Raw genomic sequence first — 21,403 nt, 5'->3', positions numbered from 1 at the left:
GTCAAGGCACCCAATCCACTTAAAGCAATAACACAATACACACTGAAATTCAATCTACTGGCATATGCATATCGTGTAGGGCTATTTGTTTCTGAACTCAAAAACATCTCTAAGCAGCCAAACACAATTAAGGCTTTCAAAGATGTGTGTTTTTGTCTGTTCAAAGGTTGCACGGTAAGTCACACCCTGTAAACTGTTGCTACACATTCCAGAGTTCAACAGATGATTGAGTGAACGTCTATAACATAAAGGACTCTATAATGCATATATTCACTTTAACTCCATTACTACCCCGAATGATCACTGATCAATCTAAAGCACTATTGATGTGATGCAATGACATAAGATTACACAGTGACAGATGTCAGGGTTTTACTTTGAGATTGCACTATTGTTTGCATATACAACTTCTGCTTTAAAAATATGGCCATGAATCTATCATGTCCTTCATTAACAATTTTACATAAATCATTGACAGCTGCATACATCCTAACTGAATATTTGCTGATGTTCGAATATTTCATATTCACTTTATTCTGTGAACTGTTTTCCTAGGAGTGTTTCTCCAAGGTCAGTCAGGTGGGATTGGTAACCTTTGAGCCTTGGTTCCTCCCACGGTTTCTTCCTCACCCTTAAGGAGTGGTTTATTGCCGTTGTTTGCCTTTATTTTTATGAACACAATTGATAAAAACACTAAATAAATAAGCCTGAACTGTGGCCTGTATGCATTTTCATTTCAAATAAATATTGTAAAAGGACTCTCATACAATAAACAGTACTCAATGGCAACAAATAGTATTGTGTTGTATTTCATTTTAATACCACTTAATAATATCCAGTAACACTAATATTAAATCCTTTCAAACACTCATAAATCAATATCAATCAGTTCATCAGAATCACATGTGATTGAAAAATCATCACCGATAACTGTTCTTACTGTTCACTGAAAGGTTCCTTGGGGAAACCCAAACGGTTCTTTAATTGAATCACTGAAAACCCCTTTTGTAACCTTCATTTTTAAGAGTACAGGCTGACTGTTTATGGCATTTGTTGCATGATAAGGTAACTACTTTATTTGTGTTAAGATCTTACTATTTTTGAACTGTTTAGCTATGTGACCCCCCCCCACACACACATTAAATTATGTATGGAAAGATTTGAAAAATGAAAAGAGACAGATTATTCCAATCCTCATTCAAATAAGTTTATTATTATTATTATTATTATTATTATTATTATTATGTGTTATCTCATTAAATCATCTATAATTAAGTATCTAAGCGAAATCTTCTGAAATAAACAAATATTTAATTTAATTAATGTCTGGTTAAATTTGGTCAATTCACTTTAACGGTAATTTTTTTTTCCTGCTATAACTGTTTGACAATGAATGTTCAGTTGTAACCTTTCCACCTGACCCGAGCTTTAAAAATTACTTTTGTTGGTATAGCCTAATCTGGTTAAGTTTATTTTGTCATATTAAATAATGTTTTTACTTAAAACTGCCTTGTAGATGCTACCACTTTAGTACTTAAAGACATGATAATACACTTCCAAAAGTTAATGAAAGTCTTAACTTTTAAATTCATGTGTGATTTTCTTAGTTTGTGACATTGGTCCAAGCAAATCTGGACTATTCAGATTGACAAACATCTACCCACCAAATCCTCTTGAGATTTCAGCTTTGCAAGCCAACAACCAATTGAATATACAGATGGCCATTAGTTTTTAAGACAGGATGTGTGTTCAACAGCTGTAAGGCTTCGTTTGAGCCATGTGATTGAGGCTAAAAGAAGACAGTTTTTTATTTCACACCTGTTGCTGAGTCACAGATCTCTAAAGACCCATTTCTAACAATGACGCCTGCCTGAAAACATGGCTGACATCCTGATTCTCTGCCTACAACTCTCTCTGAGTCGCTCCTCTGTTGCCATGGGAGACATTCGGGCACATATTTGAGCCGGATTCTTCTCAGAACATCTCAGGAGTCTTATCAGTGAATCTGCATGAATTACAGAGGAGTCAGATGAACTGACAGATGAAACAAACACAAGCTCTGTTCTTGGACCGAAGTGTTTCAGTCATGTCAAGAGGTTTGATTTAGCTGACACTAAGTCCAAAGATATCCAGCCAGTAGTCAGGGACTTTAGATCTGAAACATGTGAGGTGAAAGGAGATTGGATTAAATAACAAAAGTAAACATCTGAACTGTCGCTCACCCACTCAAACATGCAGGAAACAGGACAAAACATTTCGAGTCGATTAACGCGGATACGCGTTTTGAGTCATTTTCTCCTGATAACCCCGAAAAGAACTTAAATTACACTTTCAGTTTTAATCGTACAGATTAGAGCAATACATCAATCGAATATCTAAAGGGTCTACTTTTTTTGGATACAGACATAATAACAACAAAACTTTGTGCACTTATAAAATAAAGATAACAAACAAGGAGTGCTGTCTGCAGCCTTTGCGCTGATCTTCTTTTACAAACACGTCATTAAAATGAACTGTAACTCCGTGAATACTCAACGAAAACACATGAGAGAGATATCTATAGAAAGCTTGACATGTGTTTTTTTAAACTAAACAAGTGCCACCGAAAACAGATATTCTGTGATAAAGTAATCCATATGAAAACAACGCGATGTCTGTTTTTCAAGTCTCCCTTCATTATATCTAATGTGACCACGCCCCCGCGCTGAACGCGCTATTCAGATTCAAACTGAAGCGCGCGGCTCAAATACGCCCACACAGAAGAAAAAGCAGCGAGACTGTTCAAGTTTTTTTATTTTAACTGTTTGCTTCGCGATGTGAGGAATAAGACATAAATCACCCCAAAAAGATGTGATGTGGTTGAGGATTTGAGAAATGGATTTCCTCAGAAAAAAAGAATGAAGCACTTTATTCAGCAGAGATCATTAACATGAGTAAGTCTCTTTTTATTTATTTATATACTTGTACTAGTTTTCACATAACGTTTAAACATTTTACTAGTTAGACTTTTTCCAAATACTTTTTGCAAACTATAATTCCTGACTAAATGTATAATCAAGTGAAACATTATGAAGTTTCAATAACAATATACAATACTATACCATTCAAAAGCTTGATGTAAATAATATAAATGTAACAAATAGATAACTGTAACAAATGTAAAAACAATGCTTTTCTTTGAAATTATTCCCCCTAAAAACCCAGAAAAATATTCTCAGCTCTTTTCAACATTAATAATAATGATAATAATAATAACAATAAATGTTTTTTTTTTTTTAGAAAATAAGATTGTTAAAAGGATTTCTGAAGGATTGTGTGACTGGAGTAAGGATGCCAAAGAATTTGTTTGAAAGTCAGTTTTGATTGTTTCTAATAAACTGTTTAACTGCTCCCCCAAGTGGATATTAAATTATGTTGTGGGATAGTTAAATATATTCTTAATAAACTACAAATATAAAATTATATAGATTTATTTTGTTCTCACATTCTTTCTTGTAACTCCTCACTCTCAGTGGCACAGATGACTGAGAGGCTCATTATGCAGGCCTTTGTCTTCTCAGGTGTAAATTACAATGATATTCATGGTAGTTGACACCTACTCGCATAGATACAGTCGGCCTCTAGTCATAGCTGGGGGCGTGGCGAGGGCGGAGTCGGCGTGGGGGAAAACACTGCGGACATCGTGTGTATTTGAATGACAAAAATGCACATATTGAGCGCTCATTCCCAGAGACACGTAGAACAATTGTAGTCTCTTTTAACTTTAATATTCATATACACTAGTCCATATCGATATTTGATATATTTTACAGCTATAATGTAGATGTATTCATTCAAAAATAGCCAAATTCCTTGACGTTCTGCTTTATACAGCAAGTTCTATTTTTGACTGGATTCCGCGATTCAATCATTTCGCAAACACAGACGAGGTGAATTTATGAATGAAAGTGTAAAAGTTCTGACACAAAACTAAGTTGTTACATGTCCACACGCTTTTTTAAGTGGGTTTATGTTCGACACTAGGCTAATGTTACATAGTTTTGCTTCAGGTAGAACGATAAGGCTAATTATATATGCATTCCACTTTCTGAAACAACCTTACACAGTTTTGATAACGTTAATAATGAACACGATGTTAATATAACCTGCCTGTGATGAAATGCCGACTGCACACATACACATGCTTAGTCTTGGGATTCCACAACTTCCCTTGATCATCCTCACAACTTAATGCTTGTAGCCATTTTGTCATCCTTTCCGGTTCTGTATGTTTATTAGGAAGGATGTAGAACTTCAATTCATAATTTGTTAGTTTATTGGAGGTACAGAAAACGACACAGCAACTCTCCGGCGTGACTGTCCCATGTATTTCAATTGGCGCCAAGGCAATGTTTTCCCCCTTGTCCTCAGCAGCCACCCGACGCAGCATCTGCTTCACGGTCTGGTTGAAGCGTTCGATCAGGCCGACCGTTTGCGGGTGGTATACGGTGGTGCGGAGCGGTTTTATTTGGAGGAGCTTGCAAAGGTCAGCCATCACCCGGGACACGAAGGGGGTGCCCTGGTCAGTCAGTATCTGGGATGGAAGGCCGACCCGACTACTTAAGAGGAAGAGCTCCTGGGCGATGGCTTTCGCGGTGGCTTTGCGGAGTGGGATGGCCTCAGGGTAGCGAGTGGCGTAGTCCAGGATGACCAGGATGTGTTCGTGTCCCCGGGCGGACTTTGGCAGCGGCCCCACTAGGTCCATTCCGATCCGCTCGAAAGGGCACCTCAAGGATGGGTAGCGGAATTAGCGGGCTGGGGGGAGGGGTACGTGGAGACGTCCGCTGGCAGGTGGGACAGGCCTGACAGAAACGTTTCACCTCGGCCTCCAGGCCCGGCCAATGAAAACAGTCGCGTATGCGTTGGATGGTGTTTCGGGCCTCCAGGTGGCCGGCCATGGGATGGGCATGTGCCAATTCCAGCACCGCTCCTGTTTTTGACCACAAAGTAAGGTGTTGGGTGGGGTGCCGGTTGGAGGTCCTTCCCATCGGCGACCCTCACTTGGGCCCAGCAGTGTTTGAGGCGGTCGTCCTCGTGCTGCTCTCGGGCAAAGGCCCCAGCCCCTGTTACCTGCTGGAAGAGGTCATAATAGAGGTTAGGGTTATGATGTGCAGACTCACCCTCTCTGGGGCTGTCCGAGGCCAGCAGCACAGGACGCCGTCGGGGCTTCGTGGTCATCCGGTGTGGGGAGCGGTTCCTGGCGGGGCTGACAGGCTGGCTCGCGGAGGCGAAGAGGCGGTCGAACCCCGGCCAATCCCTGCCGAGGAGGACCGGTACAGGCAGATCCTTGACGATCCCGACTTCCACCGACCGGAGGGTGAGGACCGGCAGGCCATTTATATTCAATTCCACCCGTGGGGCCTGCTTCGGAGTTTCCGCGTGGACGGTGCAGCCTGCCAGCCAAGTGCGTCCAGGGGCATGGGCTCATCCTGTGGCCCGGGAACCGCCGGCGTGCCGACTGGTCGCTGGGTGCCCCCCGGCGCGCGTCGCTCCTGGACCACCCTCCGGGGAAAGGGTGGCGCTCGCTCCCCAGCCTCCCCGGTGTTGGGTGGCCTCCGCCAGCTCGATGGCCTTCACCAGCTCGTCGATGTTGGTGGGGTTCCGCATCCCGGCCACCTGCCGGAGAGGGCGGGGAAGGGCCCGTAGAAGGCGGTCCACTACAACGCGCTCCACTACCTGGTGTGCGGTGGGACCCCCGGCCAGTAGCCAATGTTGGGCGAGGTGTGAGAGGTCGGGCACTTGCTCACAGGCGGGCCGCCGTGGGTTGTAGGACCAGTCATGAAACAGTTGGGCGGCACTAAAGATTTCCTTCTTCAGCTCCTCGTAATAGCCGCTCCGCTCTGGGGTAAGCATGAAGTACGCCCATTGCGCTTCTCCCGTCAGCAACGGCGCCACGATCCGCGCCCACTCGTCCCTGGGCCACGCCTCCCGGATGGCGATCGCCTTGAACATCTGAAGGAATGTCTCGACGTCAGCATGTGCTGTCATCTTTGGGATGAGTTGGGTAGCCTGGGCTTGGGGGTCAGGTAGCGGAGTTCGCGGGGCGGCCGCCATGCGGAGGGCGGCGAGCTCTCATTCCGTTTCCCCTTGTCGGGAGGCCATGTGCTCCATAATCTGTTGCTGGCAGATGCTCACCTCGGTGAGGTGCTTAAACAGATCCTCCATCGTTGGGGGAGGAGCGCCACCTGGGGAAACAGGAAGGGGACGTGAGAAAACAAGCCCGGCAAAAAACGTCTGTCAATAAACCAAGTGAATGGTGATAGTGATGCACTGGGATCCCGGTCGGTGACTTCTTCACTGCAAAGCCCGCATTCTCCACCAGTGTGACGGGGTGAAGAAGCACACGACACGAGGATCAAGGTAAGTTCCCCAAAGGGTGGATTTATTGAGGTGATGTAGGGAAAAATAGCCAACGTGAGGGGTTTCCGGTGCTCAGTGCTCAGCCTTCTCTTCCTCCTTCGGTGCGCAGTGTTGTGTGGGTCCGTGAGGTCCGTGTCCTCAGCAGGCTGGTGGTCACACAGAGAATTGTTAGCTGAGTCTTTTGGAGACATCTCTCACCTCTGTGTTTGACGACGCTGCTTATAAAGCCCGGTTCTAATGGGCTGCAGGTGTGACCCCTCTGCCCGTAATGAGCAGGTGCAGGTGTGTCTGCTCTGTTTCCAGGGCAACGCTGATGAGAGCTCGGGCCACGCGTCACAATAGATATATATATATATAAACAAAGATAGTTTATAAATGAAAGTTTCAGGTAAGAGATACTGAGGCCAAGTGGTTTGGATGAATTAATTGCTTGAATTTTTTCAGGTGGATAAGAAGAAGAAGAATATAATGTTTTAAAGGAATGTTTAATATAATTTCAACTGATATACATTTGAAAAATAATAATAAAAAAATATATAAAGTGCTTTAAGAATTCCTTTAAGTACGAGTCAGATGATGTATTAAGATGATGTACCAGGAACACAGTCATGTCTAGAGACTGGTACGGAAACAGTGTTGGGGAGTAACTAGTTACATGTAACGGCGTTACGTAATTTAATTACAAAATTATTGTAACTGTAATTAGTTACAGTTACTAAGAAAAAATGAGTTATTAAATTACAGTTACTTATGAAATTTTTTACGATTACAAAGGGGATTACATTTGAATATTTACACACATCCACATACAGATTTAACTGATTTCTTTCCCAATTGCACTGACTATTCTGAGACATACCGCCCTAATAATTTCCGGGATGCGGAAATACAGTCTGGTTCGTAGAATCCAGTCATAAAAACGAAATGCCTAACGCGGACGGATTATGCCACATTTTGGATGACTAAATCAAAAGTAGGTCAGTACACTTGAATCAAAACATGACATCGACTAGTGTCTGTGAATATAAAGCCCCAAAAATGCAATATATGACTTGCACATTCTGCGTGTCTGTGGAAATCAGGCGCGGACTGGACACCGGGAGAACTGGGACCGATTTTGCCCCAGTATTTAATATCATTATTGTATAATTGCCTGCCGAATGTACTAAAGCGATCATTTGCGAATCCGCCGTTTGATAATTAAATCTCTAATAAGTCATGAAGTGTTAGTCATGACTCGCGCGCTCTCCACGCCTTCGCCAAACGGTTTGGATCAGACTCAGAGTAATCAATGCGAGAGAGAGAGAGAGAGAGAGAGAGAGAGAGAGAGAGAGAGAGAGAGAGAGAGAGAGAGAGAATACAGTGGATTGCTGGAGCAGAGACGCAGAACTACTGTTCAGGGTTTCAGGTCAGTTTCATCTGTAAAGATGCTTTTTTGTCTTTGTTTTTTTATTTATTTAATCAAGCAGCAGCACGTTGCTCATCAGTCATCACTCAAAATACTATATAAAGGACATCATTATTATCTGTTGTAATGTTACAGTAGGAATTTAGCTGAAAAAAAAATCAGATTTTTTTTAAAGGTTTAGGGGGAGCTACGACAGACAACAACACAACCCTTACGGAAATTAACATTTTAATATTTAACTATAAATCCAGGGAAAATGGTTTCTATTGTTTAACTGTGATAACCAAAAATGTAAAATTATTTTACAAATGTATTTATTTAAAAATAAATACAAATCCATTTGCAAAAAAAAAAAACGAAAAAAACAAAACAAGGTTAGGCTATTTTACTTTTATATAGGCTAATAAAAGCATGGTAATTTTTTGTAAGGGAAAAACATGACTCGTGTACAGTATTAGGATTTTTCTATAAAGATATTGTAGTATTGTAGGGTATTGTATTGTAAAGTATAGTTTTGTTCAATCTTGAGTATTAAAGTCATGAGAGAGATGGATAACAGGGCAAAATAAAGAGACTGAAGAGAAAAATGGAAGTGAAGGTGCACTTAAGGAGAAAACTTTTAATTATTTTGCATGTCCCCAAATTAAAGATTTAAACCTTTTTTATGTCAGGTCCATACAAAAAATAGTTTTGTCCATGAATTTGTTTGTATGAGTTTGAATTTTCCAGTCTGAATTTTTTTCCCAGTCTGCCCCTCCTGTAAATTAATGGCAAAGACATGGTTTCATTTACTACACATAGGCCTACTGAAGCTCGCAGTGTTTTCAACCTCTGCTGCCTCAATATAGGAGTACACGAACACATAAACATAATTTCTAGAACTGCTCTGTGTCACTTCATGTGCATTTTACTTATTTTGAGAAAACTATCATCATATACAGAGACAGCAGTTTCAAAAAAACACCAATGTTTCAGGAGTTTAGTACACAGAATACGTCACATGCTTATTAGATAACTGTATTTAAGTTGATGTATATGCTTTTATTTATTATTCTTTAATTTTCACAAATTTAGAAAAGTAATCGAAAAGTACTCAAAAGTAATTAGTTACATTACTTTAATAAAGTAATTGAAAAAGTTACACTACTATTACATTTTAAACAGCGTACCTATTACATTTCCAAAGTAACCTTCCCAACACTGTACGGAAACATCTGTCAGCAGCTGAATGCACCGCTCACAGGACTCAGAAGAGAATCACCCTGACTTCCTTCACTAGCCCTTATTAAATATCCATCCACACCAAAGCTCAAACACTTGGATGAGAGAACTGATCTATTAAAGGGCAGATTATTTCCATTCATTAGACTCTTAGTCACATGTACTCCACAGCTGATGACTCGGCCGTCCTCTCATGCATGGCAGATGCACACACACATAGTTACTGGACAAGATAAGCAGAAATCTGAACCTGCATTATTCGTTCTGTTGGAACAATCACACACACCTGACTAACAGTGTGTAACACGAGTCAATTTCTTTCTTTCATACACACACACACGCAGATGACAGATAGCCACAGCAACAATACTGACTCCATTTAATGATAACAGTATCCAAAAAGCTCTGCTTTTTCAGGTTTTAAAATTCTGAATGGGCAAATTCTGTCGAACGCACAATTAATCGAACTTCTAAAAATGATTACAATTATGGATGCCACAAATACGCAATCGTTCGAAGTATCAATTAATTGTTTAAAGTCCACATATGTTATTCTGCATGCTTAAAATGTGGGGTTTTTTTCTACAGGTTATCTTTAGGGTTTATCCCATTGTTTTAATTTTAGTATAACATTATAATACAATCTATATTTTTACTTTATTTATTTAAAGAAGAATCCAATCCAATGTATAGTTCACATTTGAGGCTTGATGCTATAGAAAAGCAATACAAGTATTACAGTTCGTGTTTTCAGTTTATTATAGTTTATTTTCATCAAGTATGGCATGTAGTTGATTAAAACAATGGTATAAACACCATTCAATGTAAGTTGTGATCATTGCAATTAATAATCGCAATTACAATTTCAAGGGAATAATCGACATTTACTATTTTTCTCAGCATTACTTGGTAAGCTACAGTTTCAAAGTCACCTCCTCGAACACTGATGTACACTTTGTTTACATTTAGAAATTAAACAGACAATACTGTCATTGTTGCTTATGCACATTTTCCTGTGATAAAGAAACATGGAAAGGGTTAAAAACAAAAGAGATGAGGACATATGCTGCCAATAAAGCTAGCTTGGTCATGCTGTAGGCGTCTGATCTGAATAGGTCTATTGTGATAAAGATGATTTGCGTGCAGATATTATCAGGGCCACCACTCTGATCTTTTATTACCACCGTCCCCTCCTCCAAACTCAGTGGAAATAGATTTCTCAAAACTTGGTTCCATGTAAAACTTCAACAACATCTCCTCCCCCCAAAATAATATGTTTAAAAACAAGCCAATCTCTTTTTCTAGCTAGAGAAATATGCGATGTACAGCCCCTGATTATACAAGGCTTTATATTACTGTACACTTTTTGGCTTTGAACAATAAAACATGTTTTATTCTGGTATATAGTAAAAGCCCTCGATTATGAGGGAGATTCTGTCAGTCTGACAGCAGAGAAATTGGATATGCTATGCAGAGCACCCAACAGATCAATGGCATTTCTGAAAGACTGAAATAGACTTGAACTGAAATATTGCTCTAAGTTACTCTGTTTTACACATCATGAATGACTGTACCATAGATGACTAGATCTGAATTACAATACACACTTAAAAATTGATTATGGCCGACATGGAGTCATGGATGGAGATTTATAGAGATACAAAAGAGTGCAGAGAAGTGGGCTTTAATATGAGACATGTCTCCATTCTGGCTCCACACTCAAAATGTGTGGACAGTCAGTGGCCTGTGGTTATTTCTGAACAGCAGAGATGACTTCTGCATGAATAGACTACAAGTTAGTCTTGCTCTTCCAGTTAAGATCTTAAACCAACCAGTTAATATCAAAACCTGAGCTGCAGCCAATTTTATCGGTCAAAAGTCATACAGTCACCTTTCAAGATGAGTTCAGACTTCATGGATTTAGTCAAATGAACTACCAAGTCAGTACTTAGCTTAAGCTTAGTATTATGGTTAAGAGTTAAGTTTCACTGGGTCTTAATTGTCACTATTTGACTAGCATTATTAGATTAATGGACCTGCAGTTATTGCTAGTGTTTAACTTGTATATGTAACTGGGTCTTGCAGGCTAACAATCATTTAGTGTGTTATGGCAACAAGCGAACTCTTTATAATGTGCTGACAAAGCCAAGCTTCACACAGACTATATTATAAATCTAAATTTAACTTCAAAAGATCTGGTCTTCAAGAGCATGTGAAATTGAATAGTTCCCATAGATGGGTCCTCTATGCGGCCAAGCCTGCTCAGATCCTGTTTCACGGTTGGTTTATACAGGGAGCAAATTTGCCAAAGACAGTCTATTTTGCAGAGGGAGTATGTGTGTGATAACACTATGGAGACGAATTATAGCAAAGGAAACACAGCAGAAGGGAGGGAGACAGAGGGGTGGGCTGAAAAAATTAGAAGAACTGAGCAAGTTCAAACATGCAGGAGAAAAAACTATCAAAAAATGTGGCCTATTTCTGGTCTTTGGTTATTGTGTTGTGTGCATTCACTTTTGATATTGAGTCATCTCCATCTGCAGTGAGGTTACCTGACATCTTGAAGGGGAAATGAAATCATTTAGTAGCTGAATCAAATATCCATCACAACACCAAGTGAACACAGAAATGTTCAGGGTTAGCGTTCATCTGAGGTCCTCTGAAGGGTGACATCATCTCTTCTCAGGTGTTCTGGATTCAGACTGAAGCTTGTGTAAATCCTAGGTACCACGGGATGTCAAAACAGAGAAACAAACAGATACATTATTAGTGTAGCTGCTGTTCCAACCAAGTCAAATTTATTTGTTTATCCCAAGCTAAAGAATACTAATGCACATTTGATCAGATATAACTGCAGATTATGAGATGCATTATTTGATTTAAAGAGAGAGAGTGTTTCTGAACCCTGAATATTATCATGAAGGCTATTTCAGAGTTTGGGAGTCAAATGTGAAAAAGCTCTACCTCCTTTAGTGGACTTTGCTATCCTAGGAACTACTGACTTTAGGGAGCGTGATGGATTGTAGCGTGATGGATGAACTAGCTTTTCTGCATCTGAAACAGGTAACATGTTTCATAGCTTGGCAAAGTTTCTAAGAAGGAAGAATGCTGTTTTTGTAACATGGGAAATATGATTTTCAAAAGACAAGTTGCTGTCTAATATAACACCCTGATTTTTGACTGTAGAGGAAGTAACAGTACATCCGTCTAGTTGCAGATTGTAATCTACGAGATTCTATGTACTGTTTTTTGGTCCAGAGAGTAATAACTCTATCTTATTCGAATTTAACAGGAGAAAATTATTTGTCATCCAATCTTTTACATTTTTAACACACTCTGTTAGCTTAGATAATTTAGAGGTATGAGTATGTCATGATCTATGGTGTCGAAGGCAGCACTAAGATCAAGTAAGACTAGAAATGAGATGCAGCCTTGATCTGACGCAAGAAGCAGGTCATTTGTAATTTTAACAAGTGCAGTTTCTGTGCTATGGTGGGGCCTAAAACCTGACTGAAATTCTTCATACAGATCTTTTTTTTGCAGGAAGGAGCTCAATTAAGCAGACACAACTTTTTCTAATTTTTTTTTACATAAATAGAAGATTTGAAATGGGCCTATAATTTGCCAATTCACTAGGATCTAGTTTCTGGTTTCTTAATAAGAGTCTTAATAACCGCCAGCTTGAATGGTTTTGGGACGTGACCTAAAGATAACGATGAGTTAATGATATTGAGAAGCGGTTCTTCGGCTAAAGGTAACAACTCTTTCAGTAATTTAGTGGGTATAGGATCTAATAAACATGTTGTTGGTTTAGATACAGTGATAAGTTTATTTAGCTCTTCCTGTCCTATAGTTGTAAAGTACTGCAGTTTATCTTTGGGTGCGATGGATGAAACTGAAGTATTAGACATTGTAGACGCTTCTCCACTGAAAAACGAACTTGGGAGTGGTCAAGGTCATCTAGTCAAAGCTGTATAGCTCCACTGGCTTCGCCAAGGTGGTCTACCAGCTTTACCCAGCTTGACTAAGGTTACTCTTGCTGGCTGCCAGTTAAAAGCCATTTAGCTACCATCCTAAACTGGTTTAGCTGGATTTCTCCAGCAAGGTGATGCCCTATTAATGACAACACAACAAGGGAAAAAAATGACAAAAAGGTTACATAAAACATTTCACAGTTATTTCTGAAATAAATCCCTGGATATTTAATGTCTGAGTATGATTGTGTGTAAGAGATTATGAAGGGTGAAAGGTTTATCAGACGACTTAATAATGATGATTGTGAACTATATATATATATATATATATATATATATATAGTTCCCCTGAGAACCCAAAAAACCCTTCAGTGAACGTTTTAGAAACTTTTCTTTTGAAGAACCTTGTGTGGAATAGAAAGGTTCCATAGGTGTTAAAGGTTGCCCTTTTTTAAGAGTGTATCATGGTATTTGTATGAAGTATATGATTACCATCAATGCTTGCATTAGTGTCTAATAAACAATGTAATAATCATGTACATTTTAGAATGTATGGACAACAAACTATTAATAACAAACATCTACCTAATTGCAATAAATCATTTAAGCACACTTTGTTTTTGAGTATTGATTCACTATCTTCGCTAACCACTAATTTTAACACTTACATCTAGGACGAAAGTAACAAAAATTTTTTTTTTACCTCGCCCATCAATATTTGTGTTTACATACAGAAGCGAGGTCTCGCGGAGGAGATGAAAGGAGGAGGAGGAGGAGAAGAAGGAGGCGACTCTTCTGACGCGTGTCCGGCCTCCAGAGTCAGACCCGGAACTTCAGCAGAGAAAGTGAACGCGACTCCCGTTAAACGATAACCGGAGGGGCATCTACAGCTTTTACTGGAGATATCGTCCGTGCAGGACTTTAACTGAGATCGCCTGAAGTGTCAGAGTGAGTACCTTTATATCATCAGACCCGAACACTTTAACTCCAGTGACAGCAGCTAGCGAGCAGAGCCAGCTTCAGAGCTGTGTAGCTCATGCTAATGCTTCAGCTGCTTCAGCTCATAAACTCTATATTTAATAAACTCTGGATATTTCAAAGCTGTTTATATTGGCCTAGGACACAGTTTATGTTATTATTGTGAAGCAGTGTCATATTTGTTAGGCAGGTTTTGTTTTTCTACAGATTGGCGCTTTGTTGACAAACGTGTCTTACAGACCGTGTTGACATGTCTGTTATGAATATAACGCTGGATGTCATCTCGTGGGGACACCATGTTATACATTACCTTTTTCTATTTACATGGCATTTATTTTAGAGGTACTCTTTAGTAACTTTTAGTTAGGAAAACTCATTTCCATAAGTTAACGATTTAACGGGCACAATATACGGTAAAATGACATTAGACACTTTGACTGATAAACCTCATAAAGTACAAAAAAAGGGTTAGGCGCTAAACGTCATAGCCCTCACTGACCATGGCAACATTTTTAAATAATTTTGAATTTATAATAACTAGAATAAGTAGTCATTAACAAGCATTATACAGATCAGTTGTTCAAAAACAATGAAATACACACTCACTAGACACTTCATTAGCTATACCTTGCTAGTATTGGGTTGGACTTCCTTTTGCTTTCAGAACTCAACAAGTTTCTTTTCAGAACTCAACTAAGTGCTAGGAATATTTTGTAGAGATTTTTGTCCATACTGAGTACTGACATGATATCATCACACAGTTGCTGCAGATTTGTCGGCTGGACATCCACCTGGAACAAAGCTTACTATTATTTCACCCTGTTTAATGATGATATGCAAATATGATTGCTACAGATGGAGACCGTGTGTATTGGTGATATTTAATTTTTCATTTGCACTGTAAGAAACAATGTTGGTCCTCAGTCAAGTTTGTCCTCAGCTGCCTGTAAAGATAGCCCTGATGCCTCGTGTTGGTGCCATGCCTGACAGAACCATATCTGAGAGGCGTGTGGCTGTTCACTGGTGCATAGAGAGTCCAGATTGCCACTGGATGAGTGAAACTCAGACTGCTGCAGATCGTTTGCTGTTGACGATTGCAGAGAAGCAAGGTTAAAGAGCTCTATTTGATTCAAATGATTTGGGAGTCTCAAAGTCTCATGCCCATGGAGGAATTTTGCTCAACCGATTGGGCATATAAGAACTGCGGTTTACTTCCTGTTTTTTTCTGTGCAACACACAAAGAGATGCTTTATTGAATGTTTAGGCTGCTCTTTTAAACAATGACATCAACTAATTGGCCCTACTAATCATCCAAATTTCTGTGGACCACACAAACACACACACAAAAGAAAAGTATATGTATAATGTGAGTGATGAATGGAGCTCAAACGTAGTTCATGCAGACCACAGCGGGCAGCCAACATCAGCTGACGCTCAACTGATCATAGTCTGTCTCAAAGAAAAACGTTAAAGGCTTAGTTCACCCAAAAATGAAAATTAGCCTGTTTTTTACTCACCCTCGAAGCATCCTTGGTGTATATGACCTTCTTCTTTCAGACGAATCCAGTAAGAGTTATGTAAAAAATTGTCCTGGCTATTCCAAGCTCTAGCATTGTAGTCAGCAGGTGTTGCAGTGCTTCAGTCCAAAAGAAGTGAAATAAAAAGCACCCATCCATAAAAATAAAAAAAGTGTCTCACACTGCTCTGGGGGTGAACAAAGGCCTCCTGTAGGGAATTCGTGCAGCATAATTTGAAATCACAAGTTTAAAGTAATCAATGCACACAGACCGACCGTCACACAGAGAACACATGATCATGCTGGATACACATACACACTCCATAAGATTTCACAGCTGGATTTGACTGAGTTTGCAAAGATTTGTTTGAACTATATAAATGTGTATTTTCTTAATGCTAATGGCAAACGAGAAAGTAATATAAAATAAATCGTTATAATACTTTCTGTAAACATTAATTCCTTTGTTTAACCATCCTATCTGATTTTTAGACCGACCTCTATCCATGTTAGACAGAACTGTTAATGACGAGGACGAACAAGAGAGTGTGAGCACTGGGTGCGCTCAGGCGATGCCGCTCTCAACGATGCCGATTTTTAAAAAAATGCCAAACATCGGCAGATATATCGGTCTTGGTGATATATCGGGCGACCACTCCTGGTGAGTCTCGTGAAAACCAATGTTTGTTTACAGGAACAAAGGAAGCAAAGTTTCCCTACTTTAACAAAGGAAAACCAGTCTCCTCTTGGCTTATATAGAAATCCTCTGACATTCTTCTTTACAAATCCTTGTTTTGTACCTCTAATTAGTGACTGTTGTTTTGTTTTGATTTCTCCGCTGGGGAATAGACTTCAGATCTATTTGTTGGGTTGCTGTGAATACATTTACAGTTCTGTGTATTTGATATGATGCTTGTTTTACTCAAATCAAATGGTCAAATGCTCATGAAGTGACACTAAGAGCAGTTTTGGAGATGTTAATGTGTTTTCATCCTCATTTAGTGAGACGGCAGACACTAGAATCACCGTGAGTGTCAGGCACGCTTCAGTATATGTGTAATAAATGAAACCTTGCGTCTGTGCCATTCATTAACAGAGACACTCCGAACATGCAGGATTCATATTTAAATCAACTTTTGCAGCTAAATAGTTACAGACACTAGTCCATATCATGATTTGATTTAAGTGTAATGACCTACTTTTGATTAATTCATTCAAAATTTGACAAATTCTGTGACATTCCGCATTAAACTGTGAATTCCGTTTTTTATGACTGGATTCTGCAATTCTGTCCACGTTTTCCGCATTACGGGAATCATAGGGCCCTACAACTATACCAGCACAATGTATACTCTCACACTTGAACTGCTTCTATTCTTGAACACTTAATGATTATCTAATCAAAATAAAAGTGCAGCTCTGAGTCTAGGAGTCTCACACACACTCTGGACGCGTCGCATTCAACTCGAGCAGCAGTCTAAAACAGTTTACTTTTTCACCAAATGGACACAAGTTTACTTCAAGAATGAATAGTGAGGCATAGATAAGTTTGTGTTTAAAAAAAACGGAGCAAACGGAAAGATGTATATTATAACTCTATAAATGAAGCATACAGACTTTATTAGAGCCACAGAAAGACAAATGTTTCAATAAAAATGCTCAATATACAATTCATTATGTACATTAACAACGATTCGGGATGAATATAATGTAATTTAATGGAAAACTGTGATGTGGAAAGATGAGGACCCAAGAGCGATTATGCAAAAGGAAACTTCTTTAATTGAGTAGCGTAGCAAAAAAACAAGCCTTCGGTAAAACCACCAAAAGCAGCCGATGAACCGGTACCCAAAAGGTAAACACAAAGTCTTTACATGAATCAGCAAACAGAGGGGACGGGCCGGCGCTCGGGCTGTGTGCGGAGATTGGCGTTTAGCGGACCTCCTCTCCGCTTTCAAGATAATCTCAGGTGGCGGGTATGGTCACTGTCCAGAGTACTCATCAGCACCAGCAGGGCTGGACAGAGAGCAGAGCAACAAGTTAACTCAAGGCACCGTTAGATCTGACCTGAGACACGATAGGACAGGACAGGAACGAGATGATTGTGAAGCTTCTGCGTGTACAGCAAACGAAATAATCAAGCAGAGAGCACAAACACGGGGAACAAGAAATAGCCAGGATGATTAGGGAAAAGAGAGAACAGGTGTGAATCTATTAGCGAGACAGAGGAGAGATAATGAGAAACAGCTGAAGAGGTGTGTGAGTGTAGCAAAATAACCAGCAGAGGAGGGGGAAGCAGAGAAGGAAAACCGAAACCATGACAGTGCCCCTCCCCTAGGGAGGAACCTGGCAAATGCGGAGGAATTAATCGATGAGAGAGCGGTCCAGAACGTCCCGGGAGGGGATCCAACTTCTCTCCTCAGGACCGTAACCCTCCCAGTCAACCAGAAACTGGTGGCCCCGACCACGACGACGCATATCTAGGAGTTTACGCACTGTGTAAACAGGGGCATCCTCGACACGAACAGGGACAGACGGAGGAGTAGGAGAAGGCGCGCGTACAAATGGTTTAATGCAGGAAATATGAAAAACAGGATGGATGCGACGAAGATTGGGAGGGAGTTTCAATTTGATCGCGACAGGACTAATGATCTTAGAAATTTGATAAGGCCCAATGAAGCGGGGGGCCAGTTTGCGGGAAGGAGTTAGGAGAGGTAAATTTTGGGTGGATAGCCACACTCTCTGACCACAATGATACTTAGGCCCTCTGATACGACGCTTATTGGCGTACTTTCGAGTACGGGTCTTAGTGCGACAAAGCGCGGATCTAACTCTTCTCCAGGTGTGCTTACAGCGATTGATGAACGCAGTCACTGAAGGGACATTGGAATCAGCATTCTGTCAGAACAAAGGCGGCTGATAACCAAGGCAGGAGTTAAACGGGGATAAACCGGTTGCAGACGTAGGTAAAGAATTATGGGCATATTCTGCCCATGGTAATTGCTCTGACCAAGACGAAGGGCTATGGAAGGCTAAGCTGCGTAGAAGGCGGCCAACGATCTGATAGGTGCGTTCAGCCTGGCCGTTAGTCTGGGGATGAAATCCAGAGGATAGGCTGACAGACGCGCCAATGAGGCGATAAAATTCTTTCCAGAATTGGGACGTGAATTGAGGGCCCCTGTTCGAAACGACGTCAGTGGGTAGACCGTGTATCTTAAAGATGTGATTGACCAAAACCTGAGCCATCTCCTTGGCCGAAGGAAGTTTAGGAAGAGGGATAAAGTGCGCGGCCTTTGAAAATCGATCCACTATAGTCAGAATAGCAGTATTAACTGCTGACGGGGGTAAGCCAGTAATAAAATCAAGGGCTATATGAGACCAAGGACGAGACGGAGTGGGCAGTGGTCATAATAGACCCGCCGGCAGAGAATTGCTAGATTTAGTCTGCGCGCAGACCGTACATGAAGCAATGAAACGTCGCGAGTCGCGGTGAAGAGTGGGCCACCAGAAGCGCTGGCGAATAGTGGAGAGCGTGCCCCGAACGCCGGGATGGGCGGTCAATTTGGAGGAATGAGCCCACTGAAGAAAAGCTAAGTGTGCCGTAATGGGAACGAAAAGGAGGTTCCTGGGGACGTTGCGCGGAGCGACAGAGCGAGACAGGGCGCGTTTGACCACCCTCTCTATTCCCCAGACAACCGCACCGACAACTCGAGAGGGAGAGATTATTCCCTCGGAGGAGGAGGGTGAGTCTGAGGAATCAAAGAGGCGGGAGAGGGCATCGGCCTTCACGTTTTTAGACCCAGGGCGATAAGAGATCGAGAAATCGAAACGGGTGAAAAATAGAGCCCAGCGAGCCTGACGAGCGTTGAGCCGCTTAGCCGAGCGAATGTACTCTAGGTTACGGTGATCCGTCCACACAATAAACGGTAAGGTAGCACCCTCCAACCACTGACGCCACTCTCCCAAGGCCAAACGTATGGCCAGCAGCTCACGATTGCCTAGGTCATAGTTGCGCTCCGCAGGCGTGAGACGGTGGGAAAAAAAAGCACAGGGGTGCAATTTATTGTCGGACGAGCGTTGGGAGAGGATGGCCCCCACTCCCACCTCTGACGCGTCGACTTCAACAGTGAATTGTTTAGAGCTATCAGGGGTCACGAGAATAGGAGCCGAGGTAAAAAGAGATTTTAAGTGATCAAATGCCTTCTGAGCGGACTCTGACCACTTAAAACATGACTTGACAGATGTTAAAGCTGTAAGCGGAGCCGCTACTTGACTGAAGTTACGTATAAAACATCGATAAAAATTCGAAAAACCCCAAAACCGCTGGAGCGCGACACGAGAGTCAGGGATAGGCCAATCGGAAACCGCCCGAACCTTCGCAGGGTCCATACTAATGACATCAACGGAGATCACGGAACCGAGGAAGGTGACGGAGGGCGCGTGAAAAGTGCATTTCTCAGCCTTTACAAACAGGCGGGGTATGTGTACCCCGAGAGATGGAGAGAAAATCAATATATCGTCAAGATACACGAAAACAAAGATATTGAGCATGTCTCTTAGAACGTCGTTGATTAACGTCTGGAACACAGCTGGGGTGTTCACGAGTCCGAACGGAAGCACCCGATATTCGAAGTGCCCTAACGGTGTATTAAACGCAGTCTTCCATTCATCCCCCTCCCTAATACGAATGAGATGATACGCATTACGAAGATCCAATTTAGTGAAAAACCTAGCTCCCTGAAGCAAATCAAAAGCGGATGACATGAGCGGTAGGGGGTATCGATTCTTAACGGTCACGTCATTAAGCCCACGATAATCAATACAGGGACGCAAAGACCCGTCTTTCTTCTTAACAAAGAAAAAACCCGCACCAGCTGGCGAGGAGGAAGGGACAATGTTACCGGCGTTAAGAGACTCGGACAGATATTCCTCTAACGCCTTATGTTCGGGCGCGGACAAGGAGAACAATCTACCACGAGGGGGCGTGGTCCCGGGTAAAAGTTCTATACTACAATCGTACGGCCGGTGAGGTGGGAGAGAAGTGGCCCATGAGCGACTGAAAACCGCCCTTAAGTCATGATATTCCTCCAGCACCCCGGTCAAATCACCCGGCTCCTCCTGAAACACAGACACAGAGGAAACAGGGGGATTAGCAGACAATACACATTCGACATGACAAGACAGGTTCCAAGAGAGGATGTTATTATTACACCAGTTAATGTGAGGATTATGTTTAACTAACCAGGGGTGTCCTAGAACTAAAGGGGGAACGAAAAACTAAAAAGGAAAGGGTTTCGTGGTGATTACCAGAGACAGTGAGAGATAAGGGAGCAGACTGAAGATGAACCCTGGGTAGTGAACTACCATCAAGGGCAACAAGAGGAGTGGCCTCCTCACGCCTCCTCAAAGGAATACCTTGCTTGCGAGCCCAGGACTCATCTAGAAAATTCCCCTCAGCCCCAGAGTCTATTAAGGCATTACAAGAAACAGACGAACCAGACCACTGCAGAGATGATGAATGATGCGACGTTCCCTCTCCTTGGCAAAATACGCAGTCCACCTAACTGCATGGGCTCTGGTTCAGGCTGAGTGGGTTGGGGAGAAGAGACGGGTGTGGCGGCGGAACGAGCGGGGAAATCCATGACCCTAGAGCGGCGGCGGAAATCAAACCTCTTCTCTGTTCATATGGCCAGATCCATGAGGGGGTCGAGGCGAGTCGGCAGATCATGGGCGAGGACCTCGTCCTTGATCCTGGAGCTGAGTCCCTCTAGGAAACGTGCCACGAGCGCCGGCTCATTCCATCCACAAGTGGTCGAGAGGGTGCGAAACTCAATGGAATAATCTACGACTGAGCGTCTGCCCTGATGAAGAGTGGACAAGAAGCGAGACGCCTCTTCTCCGCGGGCC

The 21,403-nt window shown here is 41.7% G+C and overlaps 1 protein-coding gene across 2 annotated transcripts in view; it reads left to right on the top strand.

The window, feature by feature from the left end:
- The first annotated feature begins 13,790 nt into the window (after window positions 1-13,790).
- Window positions 13,791-21,403, top strand: part of LOC132110964 (calcium uptake protein 1, mitochondrial) — a 71,188-nt gene continuing 63,575 nt past the window's right edge. For both annotated transcript variants that reach the window (XM_059518115.1, XM_059518113.1), the window contains exon 1: window positions 13,791-13,950. The gene's annotated coding sequence lies outside the window, so the exon portion shown is untranslated. The remainder of the gene's footprint in view (window positions 13,951-21,403) is intronic.

The sequence above is a fragment of the Carassius carassius genome, chromosome 30 (genome assembly GCF_963082965.1).
Source record: "Carassius carassius chromosome 30, fCarCar2.1, whole genome shotgun sequence".
In the NCBI taxonomy this organism is placed as follows: domain Eukaryota; kingdom Metazoa; phylum Chordata; class Actinopteri; order Cypriniformes; family Cyprinidae; genus Carassius; species Carassius carassius.
Note: the sequence above shows the minus strand (reverse complement) of the source record. Positions and strands in the feature narration are given on the sequence as shown.